This window comes from Styela clava, chromosome 11 (genome assembly GCF_964204865.1).
Source record: "Styela clava chromosome 11, kaStyClav1.hap1.2, whole genome shotgun sequence".
NCBI lineage: Eukaryota > Metazoa > Chordata > Ascidiacea > Stolidobranchia > Styelidae > Styela > Styela clava.
The window spans coordinates 1896416-1918860 of NC_135260.1; the positions used below are offsets into that span (position 1 = coordinate 1896416).

At 39.4% G+C, this 22445-nt stretch overlaps 4 non-coding genes and 4 pseudogenes across 4 annotated transcripts; all 8 read left to right on the forward strand.

The window, feature by feature from the left end:
• Nucleotides 1-5260: 5260 nt before the first annotated feature.
• On the forward strand, nucleotides 5261-5369 carry LOC144430145 (5S ribosomal RNA; annotated as a pseudogene).
• A 6944-nt stretch (nucleotides 5370-12313) lies between these two features.
• On the forward strand, nucleotides 12314-12422 carry LOC144430204 (5S ribosomal RNA; annotated as a pseudogene).
• A 1199-nt stretch (nucleotides 12423-13621) lies between these two features.
• LOC144430159 (5S ribosomal RNA) lies at nucleotides 13622-13730 on the forward strand (annotated as a pseudogene).
• A 1198-nt stretch (nucleotides 13731-14928) lies between these two features.
• Nucleotides 14929-15047, forward strand: LOC144430051 (5S ribosomal RNA). Its single transcript, XR_013479296.1, has one exon. It is a non-coding gene; the product is annotated as a 5S ribosomal RNA (ribosomal RNA).
• Nucleotides 15048-16247: 1200 nt separating this feature from the next.
• Nucleotides 16248-16366, forward strand: LOC144430010 (5S ribosomal RNA). Its single transcript, XR_013479255.1, has one exon. It is a non-coding gene; the product is annotated as a 5S ribosomal RNA (ribosomal RNA).
• Nucleotides 16367-17547: 1181 nt separating this feature from the next.
• LOC144430160 (5S ribosomal RNA) lies at nucleotides 17548-17656 on the forward strand (annotated as a pseudogene).
• A 1199-nt stretch (nucleotides 17657-18855) lies between these two features.
• Nucleotides 18856-18974, forward strand: LOC144430052 (5S ribosomal RNA). The gene has a single exon (XR_013479297.1). It is a non-coding gene; the product is annotated as a 5S ribosomal RNA (ribosomal RNA).
• Nucleotides 18975-20772: 1798 nt separating this feature from the next.
• LOC144430036 (5S ribosomal RNA) lies at nucleotides 20773-20891 on the forward strand. The gene has a single exon (XR_013479282.1). It is a non-coding gene; the product is annotated as a 5S ribosomal RNA (ribosomal RNA).
• The last annotated feature ends 1554 nt before the right edge of the window (nucleotides 20892-22445 follow it).

Consider the following 22445-nt stretch of genomic DNA (forward strand, 5'->3'; position numbering starts at 1 on the left):
ATGACTGGAGAGAAGGCCGGTGTCGTCGGCGAATAATTTCGTTAATAAGTTTGAGCAGTTGGTGAGATCATTGATATATGTTAAGAAAAGGATTGGACCTAAACATGATCCTTGTGGGACGCCACAAACTATTGGTAAAGTCTCAGATGTTACTTCACCAATTTTTACAAATTGTACTCGGTTTGTTAGGTAGCTCTTTAAAAGTGATTGGGCGGGTCCACGAAATCCATAATTAAATAGTTTATGAAGCAAAATTTTGTGGTCAACTGTATCAAACGCTTTCTTTAAATCAATGAAAACAGAACAAACAATCTCATTATTTTCTAATTTGTCATAGATGTATGACATCATGTCTAAAATAGCATGGTTAGTTGAGTGGTTGTCCCTAAATCCAAATTGAGACTTATTAATTATATTATGTTTAGTAATAAATTTTACCATTCTTTCGTATATTAGTTTTTCAAAAAGCATGTTTAAACAAGAAAGGATAGAAATCGGTCTGTAGTTAGATATTAATTTATTATCACCAGATTTGAAAATCGGTGTTACTCGAGCAATTTTGAAAACTGAAGGGTACATACCCAACTGTATTGACGCATTGAACAAAATCATAAGGGCCGGCGATATTATGTCTACAATATGCTGAAGGAAACATGATGTAATGTTATCAGGACCAACAGCTTTGCCCTTTTTCAGGCTTAAAATACCACATATAATTTCAGAGAGTGAAACAGGCTGAAGAAATATGGTTTGTGAGATCTTCAGATGTAAATATTTTTTGTAATCCGAAACATCATTAAATTCACTGGCTAATTTTGGACCGATGTTAGTGAAATAGCTGTTGAACTCATTTGCTATCAGCAATTTGTCAGAAGAAATAATTTTATTTTGTAACATAATTTCTGTAATAGTATTCTGTTTGTCATTCTTAACATTTACTATTTCTTTGATTGTTCTCCATGTTTGCTTTATATTGTTTCGGTTTTGCTTTAGCGTATTATGATAATAAAGTTGTTTAGCTTTGTTTATTATTCCTTTCAGTTTGTTGCAATACCTCTTGTACAAATGCTGCTGTGACATGTTACCTTTCAAATAGTACTTATTGCGCATTTTATTTTTATTTTTGATTGACACTCGAATACCCTTGCTTAACCATGGTTTTTTCTTAATTTTCAGGTCTTTTCTAGATAGCATTTTCATAGGGGCATGTTTGTCAATAAGATTTTTGATTTTGAAGATAAAATCATCACATAATGCATCAAAGTTTTCCCTATTGGGTACTATTGTAGAAGACCAGCTGGTGAAGATTGAATTAGCATCCTCTCGGAAATTGTCGATGCGAAACTGTTTCATGTCTCGTTTGTATCGAGGTTCGTTACGACTGTTGAGAGATATGTCGGAAATAGAACACAAAACTGGAAAGTGGTCGGTTATCGAGCAGGATATGACATAAGCATGGATTTTTTTATGTATGATGTTGGTGTATACATGATCAATTAATGTGCAAGATGAACTTGAGACTCTGGTAGGTTTTGTGATGATCTGCACCGTGCAATATGAAGATATCATATCCATGTATTCAGATATGGATTTGTTCAAGGAATGTTTCAAGAGGTTTATGTTGAAATCTCCAAGCAAAATGAATTGTTTGGTCGATATTCTTTCAAGAACAGCAGAAAGAGCACTTGTGAAGGTTGGAATATCATTTCGTGGATGTTTGTATAGAATGCAGATAATGAGTGTTTTGACTGTTTTATGGTTATCCGAGTTATTTAACTCTATCCAGAGGTCTTCGCAATCTGGATGATTCAATTTTATATCATGGATAATCTTGAATTTTAAGTTGCTTCGGATATAGCATCCTACCCCTCCAGCATTTGTATCAGAGGGTTGATGAATGAAGTTATAACCAGGAATGTTGATTTTTGCCAAGGGGTTGTGTTTCAACTTGGTCTCGCTGATTCCAATGATATGAGGTGGGTGTTGGAATTCAGACAGAAGATTTATCAAATAATCGAAATTTCTCTGGATTGACCGAATATTCATATGGAAAATAGAGAGATTACTAGGATTGGAAATAGTCGATATTTCTTCTATTTCAAGAGTATCACATGAGAAGTTTGTCATGGAGTTGAAATTAAATAATATGGGGTCATTTTCTAGACATGGTTGTTGAGAGCCAATTGAATTGAAAACAAAGCCTCATTTGAATGTTGCATTGACAATTGAGTTCGAGTACAAGATGGACAGGTATTCGAGATGCAATATATATTCCCTTCAGAGGTTGCACAATCATTATGAAAAGGTTTCAAACAGAAGGCACAGCAAAAATAAGATTCATTTACTCTACAAAGTCTATTACATATGGTACATTGGTTGCCCAATGACATTATAATAAGAGTTTCAATAAAAAAAATTAGGTGTGACTCTATTTAATTAAATTCAGGTCACCTTCATTCTTGATGAGTATTGGTCTGAAAAAGTCATTTTTCTTGACTAGGATCCTCCCACTTGATGTCCAAATGCTTGAGTAGCCACATTCGTTTTTCTTTTCTCTCGCTTGATAAAATAGGTCTCTTGTGTAATCCGTTAAATTTTCTACTATAAACATGTTGGTAGGGTATCCAGAGTCTTTTGGAATAAGCTTCAAGTTTCTTCTATTTTTCATTATTTGGCTGATAACCCTTCTGTTAGAAAATTTGATTATTAAAGGGGGTGGTCTTTCAGTTTTTATGTTTGGCTGAGTCGATTGGTTTTTGTATCTTGTGTTGAGCCTGTGTGAATTAACTATATCTGTTTCTTTAATGTCAACTTGAATAAAAGAGCAAATTCTTGTGATTACTGCATCAGTGTTTTCTTTTGTTGTAACAGGGACTCCATGGAATTCCAGATTTTGGAGTCTAGAGCGCCTTTCTTGATCATGCTGGCGTTCCGCATAATACTGCAGGTCGTCCTCAAGCTCATCAATACGCTCTTCCAGGCTTTTTATCCGTTTTTGATTAGAGGATGTAGAATCTTTTAATTTAACAAGACTTTCTAAAATTGAGTCAAATTTGTTTGACTGGAATTCCTGAATTTTTTTGATTTCAGATATGTCATTCTGTATTTCAGCAACAGATTCAAGTTTTCCAAAGATTTTTTGGAGAGAAGCCTCGACTGACATAAGTGACTCCTGTATATAGGAAATATTACCATCACCAGGTGTTGATTGGTTTGAGAGATCAAATTTGTCATTAAGGAATTGCTCTATCATAGTAGGCAGCTGCACTTTGATTGCATTGAATATTGAGGAATGGAGTACAGGCAGAAGTGAGCTTGAGTCGATTAACCCCTTGGATGTCGATGGTGACGAATCTGACATGCTTACAATTGCCGTTTTTGCTTGTTCAGTTGGACTATTCCTCTTTGAAGATTGCTTCTTTTCATGATTTCCTTTTTTGTTTTCACTCATGGTGTTGTTAGAGCAGGATGTATTATATTATCTATATTAGATTAACTCTAGTTTTAAATCTTAATCAAATAGCGTCTTGGGCAGGAATAATAGTTTTCAAGCGGGTAAGAACATCAGCATCAATGAACCCATACAAGCAAATTGCTTTTGCAGGGTCATCCCTAGCTTCGGTATGAGATAGACTAGCATTAAACCGAAGTGCAAATTTATTCGGATCATCCCCGTCATGAAAAACTTTGATACTACGGTTAAGGGTTTTTGTTGCTGAATGAGCAATTTGATAATCTTCCCGTGTAACATCAGGACGACGTCCCTCGACCCCCGGTAGAAATTGTACATACGGTTGTTGAATAGGTTGTTGTTGGGGGGCGGGCTGTTGGGACCCCTGGTAAAATGGATATTGCGGAGAAACCATAGGAGGGTTACTAGGGAAATAAGGAGCATAATTCTGACAATACATTTGATACGGAATATTCCCATAAAACATATTTGGTAGTTGACTACTAGGATAAGCAACACCAGCTAAGGACGTTGATAGGGTGGTAACAATGGTAGTATCGTTACTCCTAACACTTGGTGTTGTTACGCCCGTAGTAAAACCAGAAATAGTAACAAAAGTGTTAGACATACTTGATACGATAATTTCTTCTTCTGAAGTCGCACCAGAAGTTGACGGAATATCTTCATCTTTCGATTGGTTCATTATTTTACGTGGAATTGTTTTTTTGTTGTGTCGATGTGGAGTGACAGTTATTGAAGTACTCGAAATATAGGTACTTGTAGTTGTTTCGAGAATGTTCTGGAGATTTCTGCTGCGCAGATCCATAAACCGCAACAAATATTAGAAAAGTCTGTCACTGTCCAGTTCGTCGTTTATCAATCCAATTTAATTGCACTAATTGTTCAATTGTTCTACAACCAAGTAACGGAATTTGATTTGATGAAGCGAATTGTCCAACTCATTTGAAGTTGTCTCGACTCTCGAGCAATGTGATTATTAACGCGATGATATGCTGACAGCAATCGGTGTTTTGGTTGTTGAGTTGACGCAATCTTCTGTTGTGTCTGCAAGACCAGAGAACTGAAGGTTGATTAGAGTTCTTCAAGATTTCCGAGTCCCGTAGTCTGGTAGTACTCGCCTTCTTGTATTAAGCAAACTCCAAATAAAACTTTGAATAGTCAATAGTCGTCATCCACGCTCTTACAACGCTGCCACCAATTTGTAACGTAGCGGGGTTTTTAGGCGATGGCGTTCGACGGTGATATACTGTGTAGAAAAGACCGTCTACTTCCTCGCTAAACGACAGCTTAATTGACTTTTAAATACTGGCAAATACTCGGCTATTCTGTTGCCCCAGTCCACAGGTTCACACGATAAACAGTCAAGAAATATTCACGGTGCACTTTTGTATTCAACGCTAGGATACGATACCCAGCCATCAAGGTCAGAGAACAGAAAAGAACAGTGTGTCCGATGCAACAGACACGACTTAAAAAGGACAAGTAATCAAAAACACGTGGCAACACAACAAATGCGCAACGCATAAGCGCCACACAGTGGAATGAACGTAAGACTACGTATTACGTTACATACCTATGAGGAAAAACATGCAATCAATAAATTAACGCATGTAATCAATAATAACAAAATTTGACACTGGTAGAAAATGTCGGCGGTAAGCCACTGAGCGAAACAGCGACTGCCTGAGTTTCATTGTTTGTGACTCTACAAACGAAACAGTTGCGCTTCGCTTCTCTCTCATTAGGCGTTGCCTAAATATAAATAACCGAATATGTCTCGTCGATATCGCCTACGACCATACCACGTTGAATACACCCGATCTCGAAAGTTAAGCAACGTCGGGCTCGGTTAGTACTTGCATGGGTGACCGGCTGGGAATACCGGGTGCCGTAGGCTTTTCGCTTTTATCAAAAATAAAAGGAATGCTGTCTGAACAAAACATAATTTAAAATGAATATGTTATAAAATATTTCAGATTGTCGAGGACTGAATAATAACTAACAGGGGCGAAACGCAACTTTACGAATAGTCACTGAGACCCGCCATCGATATTTCGAATGCGTCTTAATAGATATAGGCCTACTATATATGGCAGAATAATCGGTGCTACTATCAAGTGAGTTAGGATATGGGAAATCGAGATAAGACGACTTGATTAATGATATGACGGATCACGGCCAATCGCCCGGTTATCAGTCAAGGCCAGTTATTTCATTTCGGAAGCAAGCACTTAATGGTAGTGGAAGCCGTAACTTACCTGCGGTAACATGGACTACCTTACGACGACGAAGGGTTCTGAAAACTATCCCATAATGGAATTCGAACCCACGCAGAGTAATCAGAGGTGTGGTAACGAGCGTATATCTGACACTTAGCACGATGCGCCACACGGTTGAGCCCGAGTTTTACCATAGCTTGAAATCTACCTATATCTAGTATTACATAGTGAGATCTACGTCAATTCAGTACTTTAGCGCAGGTTCAAAGCCTTCATTTTGCATCCCTAGTAGATATCTCATTAAATTTAGTTAGACTGACTGACTATTAACGTTGATACATTTTTATTGAACCGGACTTAATCGAAAAATTAAACTCTCGCCAAGTTACGGGCGATCACCGAAGTGCCACGCGCTTGTGAGAGTTTATATATAACTTTTGATACTGTGTGAGTGCACGTAACCTAGCTTTGAGCACATATAATAAAAAACAAGCTTATAAGAAGGGCAACTTTCATATATACTGTCGAACTATCTGGGTTATGTGCAATACAATGGGCATCCGCTTATCAAAAAGCTTTGTTAATAACACGTCAGGCCTCAATAACAAACAAGCGAGTTATATCAGCGACTCGATGTTTGCGTTAAGCCATACACCAGAGATAAAATACCTATGAGGAAAAACATGCAATCAATAAATTAACGCATGTAATCAATAATAACAAAATTTGACACTGGTAGAAAATGTCGGCGGTAAGCCACTGAGCGAAACAGCGACTGCCTGAGTTTCATTGTTTGTGACTCTACAAACGAAACAGTTGCGCTTCGCTTCTCTTTTTTTTTTTTTTTTTTTTTTTTTTTTTTACTTTTTTTTAAATTTAACGGATCAGGATGACATTACTGGAATCCAGCCCAATGCCTTCATGCCCAGTAATGCCAACGGAAGTATTAGACTCATTATCCCTTGATAAAGGGATCGTCTTTACCAAACTAGTATGGTAAGCTTCCTAACATCATATCCGCAATTCGAGATGGTATTGCTTATGTTTTATAAAAACCAAAACCAGTAATTTTCGGACGTATCGGTCATCCGTAGTAGTAGTACATGGATAGTCGTCAAAACCATTTATATACTATCCCGCGATTGATGTAGGTCAGGCCTGGTTGGCCAATACGACTGATGTTGGCTACCATTTGTGGTGACTGATTAGATAGTTCCAGATTGTGCGTCTTACTTCTCAGCCAATTAAGGTCGTGCATCCTGTATGATCCCATCCAATGCATTCTCCCACTCGTTCGACAAATTGTAGAGGTCTGTTGATCCATATCGATCCTTGATTATGTACATCCAGGTTTTGAATTTACGGAAGACGGTTTCGAGAAGTATAGATGAATCTTCTGGATTTATGTATCGGTTATCCCTGTCCAGATTATGTTTGAGTGAGATGATTTCCAACTTGAATATGTTGTACATTTTTAGGATTGCCAAACTATTTACCCCTGTGTATGAGTTTTCAAAAATTGATTGTAGGGATATATCCAGCTGCATGCCACAGACCCTTTCCATTGTTAATCTTAGTTCTTCATGTAGATTCTGGTACTCCGGACATTCGAGAAAAATGTGACTTGTTTTATCCTGGTTATTTGCACAGAGTTTGCAATTGAGTTTCATTGGACGCTTGTTTACATCTCGACGAATCATTCCATACCGCCATTTCCTATGGCCAAACAAAAATCCATCCATGACAATTAGATATGATGTTTGACGCTCGATGTTAGTAAAATGATGTTTCAAATTTCGGTCCAAGAGATGTATCGCATACCAGTCCCGTGTTAGGTCTGATTTTGGTTGATCGTATGTCTTTAATTTTAGCCTGTTATATATTATCTTTAAGGATGTTGTGGTCCATTCGTCCGGAGTGAAATCTAATACATGAATAATATTAAGTAGATGTCGCCAGTGGAGATTAACTTTGATTGAGTGAGGCCTAGAGTTGGAATACAGTGATTTGTTGAGTGACATTATTCTTGATCCTAATGAAAACAGGGCTTCATGGTGCCAGAATTCGGTCGGGGATGATATGGCACATAGCTGGCTGATCTTGTATACCAAGCATGCTTGTGCCTTCAGTTGACGTCAAGCATATTGATGCCTCCATTTGAAATGTGGTGTAGCAATTTTTTTCTGGACACCACCTCAATAGTTTCCGGAAACCAGAGGTACCTAAAAAGGTCGGATTGTAGCTGATGGATGAATGACAAAGGAATGATGTGAACTCTAGCACTGTAATTAATCAACGAGAGGGCCAGGGAGTTCAGAACAGTCATTCTACCCCTCCAGGACAGCATTCTTGGTTTAGTGCAGTTAAGGATTTGCCTGACATCTGCACACTTTTCCGTCCATGTAGTTTCAATAGATCCTCGACCGAAGTAAACTCCCAGAATTTTTATTTTATTTTTCCCAAATCTTTTGTATTGCGTTAAGTTTAATGAAGTTTCAGCTGGGTATGTAATGCACAAAATCTCAGTTTTATCCGGGTTCACCCTCTGTCCTGTTGCTTCTGAGTATCTCCATAATTCATTGAAAATGTGTTCCAGTGAAAAAGGGGAGCATGTTATAAAAGTGGCGTCGTCAGCATATTGTTCTAATTTTTCTTCCTTCCTCCCCAGCATAACTCCCTTGATACGTTTATTTGCGAGAACAAGCCTGGCCAGCGGTTCCGCATTCAACGTATAAAGGAGCATGCTGAGGGGGCATCCTTGTCGTATCCCACGCAGGATCCGGATTTCCTCGGTGAATGCACCATTAACATCAACGATGCTTACGATATTGGAGTATAGGCCTTTTATCAGATTGGTTGTTTTTTCGGTCACTCCCACCGTTTCCAGTAGCTTGAAAAGAAACTGGTGTTCAACCGTATCGAATGCCTTGAGTTGGTCGACTGTCATGATGCATGACGGAATATTTTTTTCGTGAGAGTAACGAATTACGCTATCCAGGTTGTTATGAATATCCTGTATTGATCTTCCGGGTAAAGTCGATTTTTGAGTACTTGAGATTACCCCGTCCAAAGCGATTTTAAGGCGGTTGGACAGAATTTTTGTCATGATTTTGTAATCGACGTTAAGGTTCGCAATTGGACGCCAGTTTTTTAGCATCGTCCTTTCCCCTTTTTTATGACACAGAATAATCCTTGCGTAGCGCCAACTGTTCGGTATTTGTCCGGATATCAAGATATTATTCATCAATTGGGTGAACTGTAATTTTATTAAATGCCAAAAAGTGATGTAAAACTCTTTTGCTAGACCGTCAAAACCAGGTGATTTATAATTGTCCATTTGTTTGATAGTATTATAAATTTCCTCTTCAGTTATAGGTAGGTCCAGATTTTCGAAAACTTCATGTATGATTTTAGGTTCACTCATTAGGTCAACTAGGTGTCGCTGTTGTATTTCATCTGTGTTTGATTTCATTCCCCAGAGGTCGCTATAAAATTCATGAGTTGTTTTTAAGATGGTTTCTTTGTCTGTTGTAGTTTCCCCATTGGGGAGGACAAGCTTTCGTAGAGTGCATTTGTTTTTTCTGTATCTGATTTTATCATAGAAGAAGCGGGATGGTTTTTCTTCCTCCTCAGTGGCTTCGATATGAGCTATTGTTTTGGTAAAAGCAACTTTTTGTTTCTGTATGGCCTGTAATTTTGATTTTAATTCATAAATTTTATTGGTGTCCGAATCATTTCCGTTTCTAATCAGCTCCGCTAATTCTTGTTCAATTTGAAGTTTTTGGTCCCTTTTATATTTTGCTTTATATATCGAGAAGTTGATTGTCTCACTTTTAATTTGGTGTTTAAAGTAGTCCCACCACTGTTGGGCTGTAACGAAGTGGCCCATGAAATCAAGGCACTCTTCAAACTTATGGGTTATGATTTCAATATAAATATCGTCGGCGTAATGCGACACGTTGTTCCGCCATGCACCTTTTCCCCACCGAGGTTGTGTGTACTCCCCAATTTCAAGGAATGAGAATAGCATGTGGTCCGAAACGAGATTTGGATAATATTGAAATTTTTTGACTATTGGATCCAAGTTTCTTGAGTGATGGATTCGATCAATACGTCGAGATTGTTTATGGATTTTCATAGTAAACACTTTTTTATCCGGGTATCTATATCTAAATGGGTCGATAATATCATGTTCCGTAAGGAAGGCGTCAAAAATTTTTTCGGCTTTGGAGAGAGTAAATTCCTTTACAAAATAAGCATCCTTTTTGTCCAATATAGAGTTAAAATCACCGCACATCACAAGATGCTGCATACATTGCAACTTTTCAGTCAATTTTTCCGATAAATCTCGAAAAAAGGTGGTTTGAGCACCTTGTCTTCCTGATGGGACATAAACGTTCACGATGTTCAAAGGTGTTTCGTCGAGTTTTATACGTAGCAGATCAACCCTGTTTTCAGTTATGATTTCATAGTTGATAACAGTATTTTCAGTTTTTTCGTGAACTAGGATACCAGTACCCGATTTAAAGAATTTGATGTCCGACCTGTTATGAGATAGCGTATTGTGATATAATTTGTAATGGAGATTTTTGGACCATGACTCTATTGGAACTATATTAATTTTGTGCATTTCCTGTATGAGTAAGATATCCGGTTTGTAGTTTTTGATAAGAGTTTCTATTTCTGCCCTGTGTATACTAAATCCGTTTACGTTGATGGAGCACAACCGCATCTAGTAAGTTTATTTCTTTTCGGTGTTGACTGCTTTTTTAACCGGTTTGGTTTTTTTCCTTTCGCTGGAGTCGGGTTTTTCTGGACTGGTATTCATTCTTTTTTGTGATGGTGAATCCGGTCTCCCTCTCAGGTCGCTGTGACTCCTTGGTCGGTTTAGAGCAGCTACTGGGTTCGACGATTTTAACAGAGTCACATTCTTGTTGGCAATAGCCTTCTTCCGAGAAGTTTGCTGTGACCTTGGGGCAAATAAGTATGCCATTGGACCTCCGTCTTCAATTTCTCTGGCTTCGAAAACATTATCTGTGTTAGGCTGGGAAGGCGGCGTACATAAGAACGTCCTATCCTTTCCCCATTGTGTTGGAGGCACGTTTTGGGCAAGCTGAATTTCTGGTTCTTGCGAGTCCAAAGTGATTCCTTGGCTGTTATTTCTGGGCAAAGCTTCAATTATCGGTGATATTATTTCTGTAATTTCAAATGGAACAGGTTTCCTGGGTTCAGATTTATCTTTATTTACTTCGGCGTCTTCGTTGTGTATTTGTACCTCTGTGACAATATTTTTATGTTGGGTTGTTGGCGCTTTAACAGAACTGAAACCTCTTGGTTTGAAGGAGGTAGCTGTGTCCAGCCCTATCGAGACGTCATCATCAATTTTGTGGTAAATTGTTTGATTAAATACCGCTGGAACTACAGACATAGATGTCAAAGCGTCTGTTCCAATTGGTTTTGACCTTCGATTCGTTCTTATCTCCTCTTCTATTGGTTGATTTGGTTTCCCACTGGTGCAATGTCTCTGTAGGTGACCTGGTTGTTTGCAGGCACGACATCGAACCTCGTTCACACAAGACGCCGTTGTGTGCCCACTTTCAAAACAGTTGTTACAGCGTGGTACATAAAGTTCTTTTGGCAGGAACGTCCTGCACCTCATGCCATCGATGGTAACGAATGGAGGTAGTTTATCGATCTTAAAATTCTTGATGATGAAAGCCGTGTGCCCATTGTGGACATCAGTACCTTTGTGCCAAAGTCGCACAGCCTTGGTTATTTCTCCACATCCGGTGCGTTTCATAGCTGCAATCGCTGCTTCCCGGGATGTCTCGTACGCGATTCCGCGGACGGAAATCCTGACTGGCGGTGGAGAAGGCAAGAAGAGGGTGATGGTGACGTCTCCATAGACCAAACGGCCGTCAGTTTTGTCCAGGAGGGTCTCTCGGCGATTGTCCGTCCCGTCAACCAGGGGCTTGAAAGATAAAATCCATTTGTTTTGCGACGACTCCCACAAGCATCCTATATCTTTGGCGTATATTGCCGTTTGTGGTGACTTCCGAAATATTTCGTAGATTTGAGGGAACGTCAGCTCTTTGGAGGTTTCTACAAGTAGTGTCCTTTCCCTCGATGTTGGTTCGGGCGCCTGTCCTTTGGATAGAGCTGCAGCGTAAGCCATCTTCAGGTCCGATAAATCCCAATGTATATGTCCAAGTGTTAGTAATCCAATGAGTTAATAGTCCAAGTAAATCAGATTCCAATCTTCAAGTTACTTAGGCTTTCGGCAGATAAACTGAATTATTACGTCCTTAAAGCAGTTATACTTCTTCGGCCGAGGGCCTGGTGCTCGGGTCCGAAAACCGTTGCACTCTCCCTTGTCGAGAGGCCCCTTAAAAAACGCGCAGAGAGGGGCCTCTCACGGAAAGCGAGCAGAGCGGGGCTTTTAACCCTAAACAAACTCTGTTTTGGTGAATCAAGGGGCGCCAGGACAAACCCTTGATAAAGCCAAGTGCTCCGTACCGCTTTTCAAAATTTTCAAAATTTTAAAAACAGTCACCTCGCTTTGCTTCTCTCTCTCATTAGGCGTTGCCTAAATATAAATGACCGAATATGTCTCGTCGATATCGCCTACGACCATACCACGTTGAATACACCCGATCTCGTAAGTTAAGCAACGTCGGGCTCGGTTAGTACTTGCATGGGTGACCGGCTGGGAATACCGGATGCCGTAGGCTTTTCGCTTTTATCAAAAATAAAAGGAATGCTATCTGAACAAAACATAATTTAAAATAAATATGTTATAAAATATTTCAGATTGTTGAGGACTGAATAATAACTAACAGGGGTGAAACGCAACTTTACGAATAATCACTGAGACCCGTCATCGATATTTCGAATGCGTCTTAATAGGTATACTATATATGGCAGAATATTCGGTGCTACTATAGAGTGATACAGGATATGGGAAATCGAGATAAGACGGCTTAATTAATCACATGACGGATCACGACCAATCGCCCGGTTATCAGTCAAGGCGAGTTATTTCATTTCGGAAGCATGTAATTAAAGGTAGCGGAAGCCGTAACTTACCTGCGGTAACATGGACTACCTTACGACGACGAAGGGTCTAAAAACTATCCCTTAATGGAATTCGAACCAACGCAGAGTAATCAGAGGTGTGGTAACGAGCGTAAATCTAACACTTAGCACGATGCGCCACACGGTTGAGCATGGGTTTTACCATAGCTTGAAATCTACCTATATCTAGTATTACATAGTGCGATCTACGTCAATTCAGTACTTTAGCGCAGGTTCAAAGCCTTCATTTTGCATCCCTAGTAGATATCTCATTAAATTTAGTTAGACTGACTGACTATTAACGTTGATACATTTTTATTGAACCGGACTTAATCGAAAAATTAAACTCTCGCCAAGTTACGGCCGATCACCGAAGTGACACGCGCTTGTGAGAGTTTATATATAACTTTTGATACTGTGTGAGTGCACGTAACCTAGCTTTGAGCACATATAATAAAAACAAGCTTATAAGAAGGGCAACTTTCATATATACTGTCGAACTATCTGGGTTATATGTAATACAATGGGCATCCGCTTATCAAAAAAGCTTTGTCAATAACACGTCAGGCCTCAATAACAAACAAGCGAGTTATATCAGCGACTCGATGCTTGCGTTAAGCCATACACCAGAGATAAAATACCTATGAGGAAAAACATGCAATCAATAAATTAACGCATGTAACCAATAATAACAAAATTTGACACTGGTAGAAAATGTCGGCGGTAAGCCACTGAGCGAAACAGCGACTGCCTGAGTTTCATTGTTTGTGACTCTATAAACGAAATGGTTGCGCTTCGCTTCTCTCTCTTTAGGCGTTGCCTAAATATAAATACCCGAATATGTCTCGTCGATATCGCCTACGACCATACCACGTTGAATACACCCGATCTCGTAAGTTAAGCAACGTCGGGCTCGGTTAGTACTTGCATGGGTGACCGGCTGGGAATACCGGGTGCCGTAGGCTTTTCGCTTTTATCACAAATAAAAGGAATGCTGTCTGAACAAAACATAATTTAAAATAAATATGTTATAAAATATTTCAGATTGTCGAGGACTGAATAATAACTAACCGGGGCGAAACGCAACTTTACGAATAGTCACTGAAACCCGTCATCGATATTTCGAATGCGTCTTAATAGGTATACTATATATGGCAGAATAATCGGTGCTACTATAGAGTGAGTTAGGATATGGGAAATCGAGATAAGACGGCTTAATTAATCACATGACGGATCACGGCCAATCGCCCGGTTATCAGTCAAGGCGAGTTATTTCATTTCGGAAGCATGGAATTAATGGTAGCGGAAGCCGTAACTTACCTGCGGTAACATGGACTACCTTACGACGACGAAGGGTCTAAAAACTATCCCTTAATGGAATTCGAACCCACGCAGAGTAATCAGAGGTGTGGTAACGAGCGTAAATCTAACACTTAGCACGATGCGCCACACGGTTGAGCATGAGTTTTACCATAGCTTGAAATCTACCTATATCTAGTATTACATAGTGCGATCTACGTCAATTCAGTACTTTAGCGCAGGTTCAAAGCCTTCATTTTGCATCCCTAGTAGATATCTCATTAAATTTAGTTAGACTGACTGACTATTAACGTTGATACATTTTTATTAAAACGGACTTAATCGAAAAATTAAACTCTCGCCAAGTTACGGCCGATCACCGAAGTGCCACGCGCTTGTGAGAGTTTATATATAACTTTTGATACTGTGTGAGTGCACGTAACCTAGCTTTGAGCACATATAATAAAAACAAGCTTATAAGAAGGGCAACTTTCATATATACTGTCGAACTATCTGGGTTATGTGCAATACAATGGGCATCCGCTTATCAAAAAGCTTTGTCAATAACACGTCAGACCTCAATAACAAACAAGCGAGTTATATCAGCGACTCGATGCTTGCGTTAAGCCATACACCAGAGATAAAATACCTATGAGGAAAAACATGCAATCAATAAATTAACGCATGTAACCAATAATAACAAAATTTGACACTGGTAGAAAATGTCGGCGGTAAGCCACTGAGCGAAACAGCGACTGCCTGAGTTTCATTGTTTGTGACTCTACAAACGAAACGGTTGCGCTTCGCTTCTCTCTCTTTAGGCGTTGCCTGAATATAAATACCCGAATATGTCTCGTCGATATCGCCTACGACCATACCACATTGAATACACCCGATCTCGTTCGATCTCGGAAGTTAAGCAACGTCGGGCTCGGTTAGTACTTGCATGGGTGACCGGCTGGGAATACCGGGTGCCGTAGGCTTTTCGCTTTTATCAAAAATAAAAGGAATGCTGTCTGAACAAAACATAATTTAAAATAAATATGTTATAAAATATTTCAGATTGTCGAGGACTGAATAATAACTAACAGGGGCGAAACGCAACTTTACGAATAGTCACTGAAACCCGTCATCGATATTTCGAATGCGTCTTAATAGGTATACTATATATGGCAGAATAATCGGTGCTACAATAGAGTGAGTTAGGATATGGGAAATCGAGATAAGACGGCTTAATTAATCACATGACGGATCACGGCCAATCGCCCGGTTATCAGTCAAGGCGAGTTATTTCATTTCGGAAGCATGGGATTAATGGTAGCGGAAGCCGTAACTTACCTGCGGTAACATGGACTACCTTACGACGACGAAGGGTCTAAAAACTATCCCTTAATGGAATTCGAACCCACGCAGAGTAATCAGAGGTGTGGTAACGAGCGTAAATCTAACACTTAGCACGATGCGCCACACGGTTGAGCATGAGTTTTACCATAGCTTGAAATCTACCTATATCTAGTATTACATAGTGCGATCTACGTCAATTCAGTACTTTAGCGCAGGTTCAAAGCCTTCATTTTGCATCCCTAGTAGATATCTCGTTAAATTTAGTTAGACTGACTGACTATTAACGTTGATACATTTTTATTAAACCGGACTTAATCGAAAAATTAAACTCTCGCCAAGTTACGGCCGATCACCGAAGTGCCACGCGCTTGTGAGAGTTTATATATAACTTTTGATACTGTGTGAGTGCACGTAACCTAGCTTTGAGCACATATAATAAAAACAAGCTTATAAGAAGGGCAACTTTCATATATACTGTCGAACTATCTGGGTTATGTGCAATACAATGGGCATCCGCTTATCAAAAAGCTTTGTCAATAACACGTCAGACCTCAATAACAAACAAGCGAGTTATATCAGCGACTCGATGCTTGCGTTAAGCCATACACCAGAGATAAAATACCTATGAGGAAAAACATGCAATCAATAAATTAACGCATGTAACCAATAATAACAAAATTTGACACTGGTAGAAAATGTCGGCGGTAAGCCACTGAGCGAAACAGCGACTGCCTGAGTTTCATTGTTTGTGACTCTACAAACGAAACAGTTGCGCTTCGCTTCTCTCTCTCATTAGGCGTTGCCTAAATATAAATGACCGAATATGTCTCGTCGATATCGCCTACGACCATACCACGTTGAATACACCCGATCTCGTTCGATCTCGGAAGTTAAGCAACGTCGGGCTCGGTTAGTACTTGCATGGGTGACCGGCTGGGAATACCGGGTGCCGTAGGCTTTTCGCTTTTATCAAAAATAAAAGGAATGCTATCTAAACAAAACATAATTTAAAATAAATATGTTATAAAATATTTCAGATTGTCGAGGACTGAATAATTACTAACAGGGGCGAAACGCAACTTTACGACATCGATATTTCGAATGCGTCTTAATAGGTATACTATATATGGCAGAATAATCGGTGCTACTATAGAGTGAGTTAGAATATGGGAAATCGAGATAAGACGGCTTAATTAATCATATGACGGATCACGGCCAATCGCCCAGTTATCAGTCAAGGCGAGTTATTTCATTTCGGAAGCATGGACTTAATGGTAGCGGAAGCCGTAACTTACCTGCGGTAACATGGACTACCTTACGACGACGAAGGGTCTAAAAACTATCCCTTAATGGAATTCGAACCCACGCAGAGTAATCAGAGGTGTGGTAACGAGCGTAAATCTAACATTTAGCACGATGCGCCACACGGTTGAGCATGAGTTTTACCATAGCTTGAAATCTACCTATATCTAGTATTACATAGTGCGATCTACGTCAATTCAGTACTTTAGCGCAGGTTCAAAGCCTTCATTTTGCATCCCTAGTAGATATCTCATTAAATTTAGTTAGACTGACTGACTATTAACGTTGATACATTTTTATTGAACCGGACTTAATCGAAAAATTAAACTCTCGCCAAGTTACGGCCGATCACCGAAGTGACACGCGCTTGTGAGAGTTTATATATAACTTTTGATACTGTGTGAGTGCACGTAACCTAGCTTTGAGCACATATAATAAAAACAAGCTTATAAGAAGGGCAACTTTCATATATACTGTCGAACTATCTGGGTTATATGTAATACAATGGGCATCCGCTTATCAAAAAAGCTTTGTCAATAACACGTCAGGCCTCAATAACAAACAAGCGAGTTATATCAGCGACTCGATGCTTGCGTTAAGCCATACACCAGAGATAAAATACCTATGAGGAAAAACATGCAATCAATAAATTAACGCATGTAACCAATAATAACAAAATTTGACACTGGTAGAAAATGTCGGCGGTAAGCCACTGAGCGAAACAGCGACTGCCTGAGTTTCATTGTTTGTGACTCTATAAACGAAATGGTTGCGCTTCGCTTCTCTCTCTTTAGGCGTTGCCTAAATATAAATACCCGAATATGTCTCGTCGATATCGCCTACGACCATACCACGTTGAATACACCCGATCTCGTAAGTTAAGCAACGTCGGGCTCGGTTAGTACTTGCATGGGTGACCGGCTGGGAATACCGGGTGCCGTAGGCTTTTCGCTTTTATCACAAATAAAAGGAATGCTGTCTGAACAAAACATAATTTAAAATAAATATGTTATAAAATATTTCAGATTGTCGAGGACTGAATAATAACTAACCGGGGCGAAACGCAACTTTACGAATAGTCACTGAAACCCGTCATCGATATTTCGAATGCGTCTTAATAGGTATACTATATATGGCAGAATAATCGGTGCTACTATAGAGTGAGTTAGGATATGGGAAATCGAGATAAGACGGCTTAATTAATCACATGACGGATCACGGCCAATCGCCCGGTTATCAGTCAAGGCGAGTTATTTCATTTCGGAAGCATGGAATTAATGGTAGCGGAAGCCGTAACTTACCTGCGGTAACATGGACTACCTTACGACGACGAAGGGTCTAAAAACTATCCCTTAATGGAATTCGAACCCACGCAGAGTAATCAGAGGTGTGGTAACGAGCGTAAATCTAACACTTAGCACGATGCGCCACACGGTTGAGCATGAGTTTTACCATAGCTTGAAATCTACCTATATCTAGTATTACATAGTGCGATCTACGTCAATTCAGTACTTTAGCGCAGGTTCAAAGCCTTCATTTTGCATCCCTAGTAGATATCTCATTAAATTTAGTTAGACTGACTGACTATTAACGTTGATACATTTTTATTAAACCGGACTTAATCGAAAAATTAAACTCTCGCCAAGTTACGGCCGATCACCGAAGTGCCACGCGCTTGTGAGAGTTTATATATAACTTTTGATACTGTGTGAGTGCACGTAACCTAGCTTTGAGCACATATAATAAAAACAAGCTTATAAGAAGGGCAACTTTCATATATACTGTCGAACTATCTGGGTTATGTGCAATACAATGGGCATCCGCTTATCAAAAAGCTTTGTCAATAACACGTCAGACCTCAATAACAAACAAGGCGAGTTATATCAGCGACTCGATGCTTGCGTTAAGCCATACACCAGAGATAAAATACCTATGAGGAAAAACATGCAATCAATAAATTAACGCATGTAACCAATAATAACAAAATTTGACACTGGTAGAAAATGTCGGCGGTAAGCCACTGAGCGAAACAGCGACTGCCTGAGTTTCATTGTTTGTGACTCTACAAACGAAACGGTTGCGCTTCGCTTCTCTCTCTTTAGGCGTTGCCTGAATATAAATACCCGAATATGTCTCGTCGATATCGCCTACGACCATACCACATTGAATACACCCGATCTCGTTCGATCTCGGAAGTTAAGCAACGTCGGGCTCGGTTAGTACTTGCATGGGTGACCGGCTGGGAATACCGGGTGCCGTAGGCTTTTCGCTTTTATCAAAAATAAAAGGAATGCTGTCTGAACAAAACATAATTTAAAATAAATATGTTATAAAATATTTCAGATTGTCGAGGACTGAATAATAACTAACAGGGGCGAAACGCAACTTTACGAATAGTCACTGAAACCCGTCATCGATATTTCGAATGCGTCTTAATAGGTATAGGCCTGCTATATATGGCAAAATAATCGGTGCTACTATGGAGTGAGTTAGGATATGAGAAATCGAGATAAGACGACTTAATTAATCATATGACGGATCACGGCCAATCGCCCAGTTATCAGTCAAGGCGAGTTATTTCATTTCGGAAGCATGGACTTAATGGTAGCGGAAGCCGTAACTTACCTGCGGTAACATGGACTACCTTACGACGACGAAGGGTCTAAAAACTATCCCTTAATGGAATTCGAACCCACGCAGAGTAATCAGAGGTGTGGTAACGAGCGTAAATCTAACATTTAGCACGATGCGCCACACGGTTGAGCATGAGTTTTACCATAGCTTGAAATCTACCTATATCTAGTATTACATAGTGCGATCTACGTCAATTCAGTACTTTAGCGCAGGTTCAAACCCTTCATTTTGCATCCATAGTAGATATCTCATTAAATTTAGTTATAAAACATCATTAAATTGTAAATATCCCAGGATTGGAGTTGGTAACTATTTGAACACCTGAGCCAGTATATGAGTAAGCGAAATATGGCGTTAGGCCTCACGCTATAGTTGTACCAGAAATGTCGGGCTTGCAATATAATGTTGAATACGCCCGATCAAGAAATATCAATAACATAGGTCCAATTAGTACTTGAATAATTAGTGATCAACGTGTAACATAAAGTGCCCTAGTTACGACTTTAACAAGTCATGGCGAGAACCACTAACAAGAGATCAAATTTGGCAATATTGCATTATCACTGTTGTCACCGTTACCCCAACCTGTTGTGTCTGGAGTCGTTTTCTTCCATTAACTAGAGTGACACCGGAATATCGGGTTGCTTAATATGTCTCAAAGTCCGGCTTTTGTTAGTATTTCATGTTTAACTTTTTTCTTAGTATGATGTAATGTAAGACTCACTCCCTCAAAAGTGACGCTGCTCGATATATTCACTGGTTTATCGTGTCTCCATTCACACTGAAATGCATTTTTTATCTTTTACAATTATATTTGTCCGATGTGTACTTTCGGTTTGTGATAAAATAAACTACAGACTGACTGACTATTAACGTTGATACATTTTTATTGAACCGGACTTAATCGAAAAATTAAACTCTCGCCAAGTTACGGGCGATCACCGAAGTGCCACGCGCTTGTGAGAGTTTATATATAACTTTTGATACTGTGTGAGTGCACGCAACCTAGCTTTGAGCACATTATAATAAAAACAAGCTTATAAGAAGGGCAACTTTCATATATACTGTCGAACTATCTGGGTTATATGTAATACAATGGGCATCCGCTTATCAAAAAAGCTTTGTCAATAACACGTCAGGCCTCAATAACAAACAAGCGAGTTATATCAGCGACTCGATGCTTGCGTTAAGCCATACACCAGAGATAAAATACCTATGAGGAAAAACATGCAATCAATAAATTAACGCATGTAACCAATAATAACAAAATTTGACACTGGTAGAAAATGTCGGCGGTAAGCCACTGAGCGAAACAGCGACTGCCTGAGTTTCATTGTTTGTGACTCTACAAACGAAACGGTTGCGCTTCGCTTCTCTCTCTTTAGGCGTTGCCTAAATATAAATACCCGAATATGTCTCGTCGATATCGCCTACGACCATACCACGTTGAATACACCCGATCTCGTTCGATCTCGGAAGTTAAGCAACGTCGGGCTCGGTTAGTACTTGCATGGGTTACCGGCTGGGAATACCGGGTGCCGTAGGCTTTTCGCTTTTATCAAAAATAAAAGGAATGCTATCTAAACAAAACATAATTTAAAATAAATATGTTATAAAATATTTCAGATTGTCGAGGACTGAATAATTACTAACAGGGGCGAAACGCAACTTTACGACATCGATATTTCGAATGCGTCTTAATAGGTATACTATATATGGCAGAATAATCGGTGCTACTATAGAGTGAGTTAGAATATGGGAAATCGAGATAAGACGGCTTAATTAATCACATGACGGATCACGGCCAATCGCCCAGTTATCAGTCAAGGCGAGTTATTTCATTTCGGAAGCATGGACTTAATGGTAGCGGAAGCCGTAACTTACCTGCGGTAACATGGACTACCTTACGACGACGAAGGGTCTAAAAACTATCCCTTAATGGAATTCGACCCACGCAGAGTAATCAGAGGTGTGGTAACGAGCGTAAATCTAACACTTAGCACGATGCGCCACACGGTTGAGCATGAGTTTTACCATAGCTTGAAATCTACCTATATCTAGTATAACATAGTGCGATCTACGTCAATTCAGTACTTTAGCGCAGGTTCAAAGCCTTCATTTTGCATCCATAGTAGATATCTCATTAAATTTAGTTATAAAACATCATTAAATTGTAAATATCCCAGGATTGGAGTTGGTAACTATTTGAACACCTGAGACAGTATATGAGTAAGCGAAATATGGCGTTAGGCCTCACGCTATAGTTGTACCAGAAATGTCGGGCTTGCAATATAATGTTGAATACGCCCGATCAAGAAATAATAACAACATAGGTCCAATTAGTACTTGAATAATTAGTGATCAACGTGTAACATAAAGTGCCCCAGTTACGACTTTAACAAGTCATGGCGAGAACCACTAACAAGAGATCAAATTTGGCAATATTGCATTATCACTGTTGTCACCGTTACCCCAACCTGTTGTGTCTGGAGTCGTTTTCTTCCATTAACTAGAGTGACACCGGAATATCGGGTTGCTTAATATGTCTCAAAGTCCGGCTTTTGTTAGTATTTCATGTTTAACTTTTTTCTTAGTATGATGTAATGTAAGACTCACTCCCTCAAAAGTGACGCTGCTCGATATTATTCACTGGTTTATCGTGTCTCCATTCACACTGAAATGCATTTTTTATCTTTTACAATTATATTTGTCCGATGTGTACTTTCGGTTTGTGATAAAATAAACTACAGACTGACTGACTATTAACGTTGATACATTTTTATTGAACCGTACTTAATCGAAAAGTTAAACTCTCGCCAAGTTACGGGCGATCACCGAAGTGCCACGCGCTTGTGAGAGTTTATATATAACTTTTGATACTGTGTGGGTGCACGTAACCTAGCTTTGAGCACATATAATAAAAACAAGCTTATAAGAAGGGCAACTTTCATATATACTGTCGAACTATCTGGGTTATGTGCAATACAATGGGCATCCGCTTATCGAAAAGCTTTGTCAATAACACGTCAGGCCTCAATAACAAACAAGCGAGTTATATCAGCAACTCGATGCTTGCGTTAAGCCATACACCAGAGATAAAA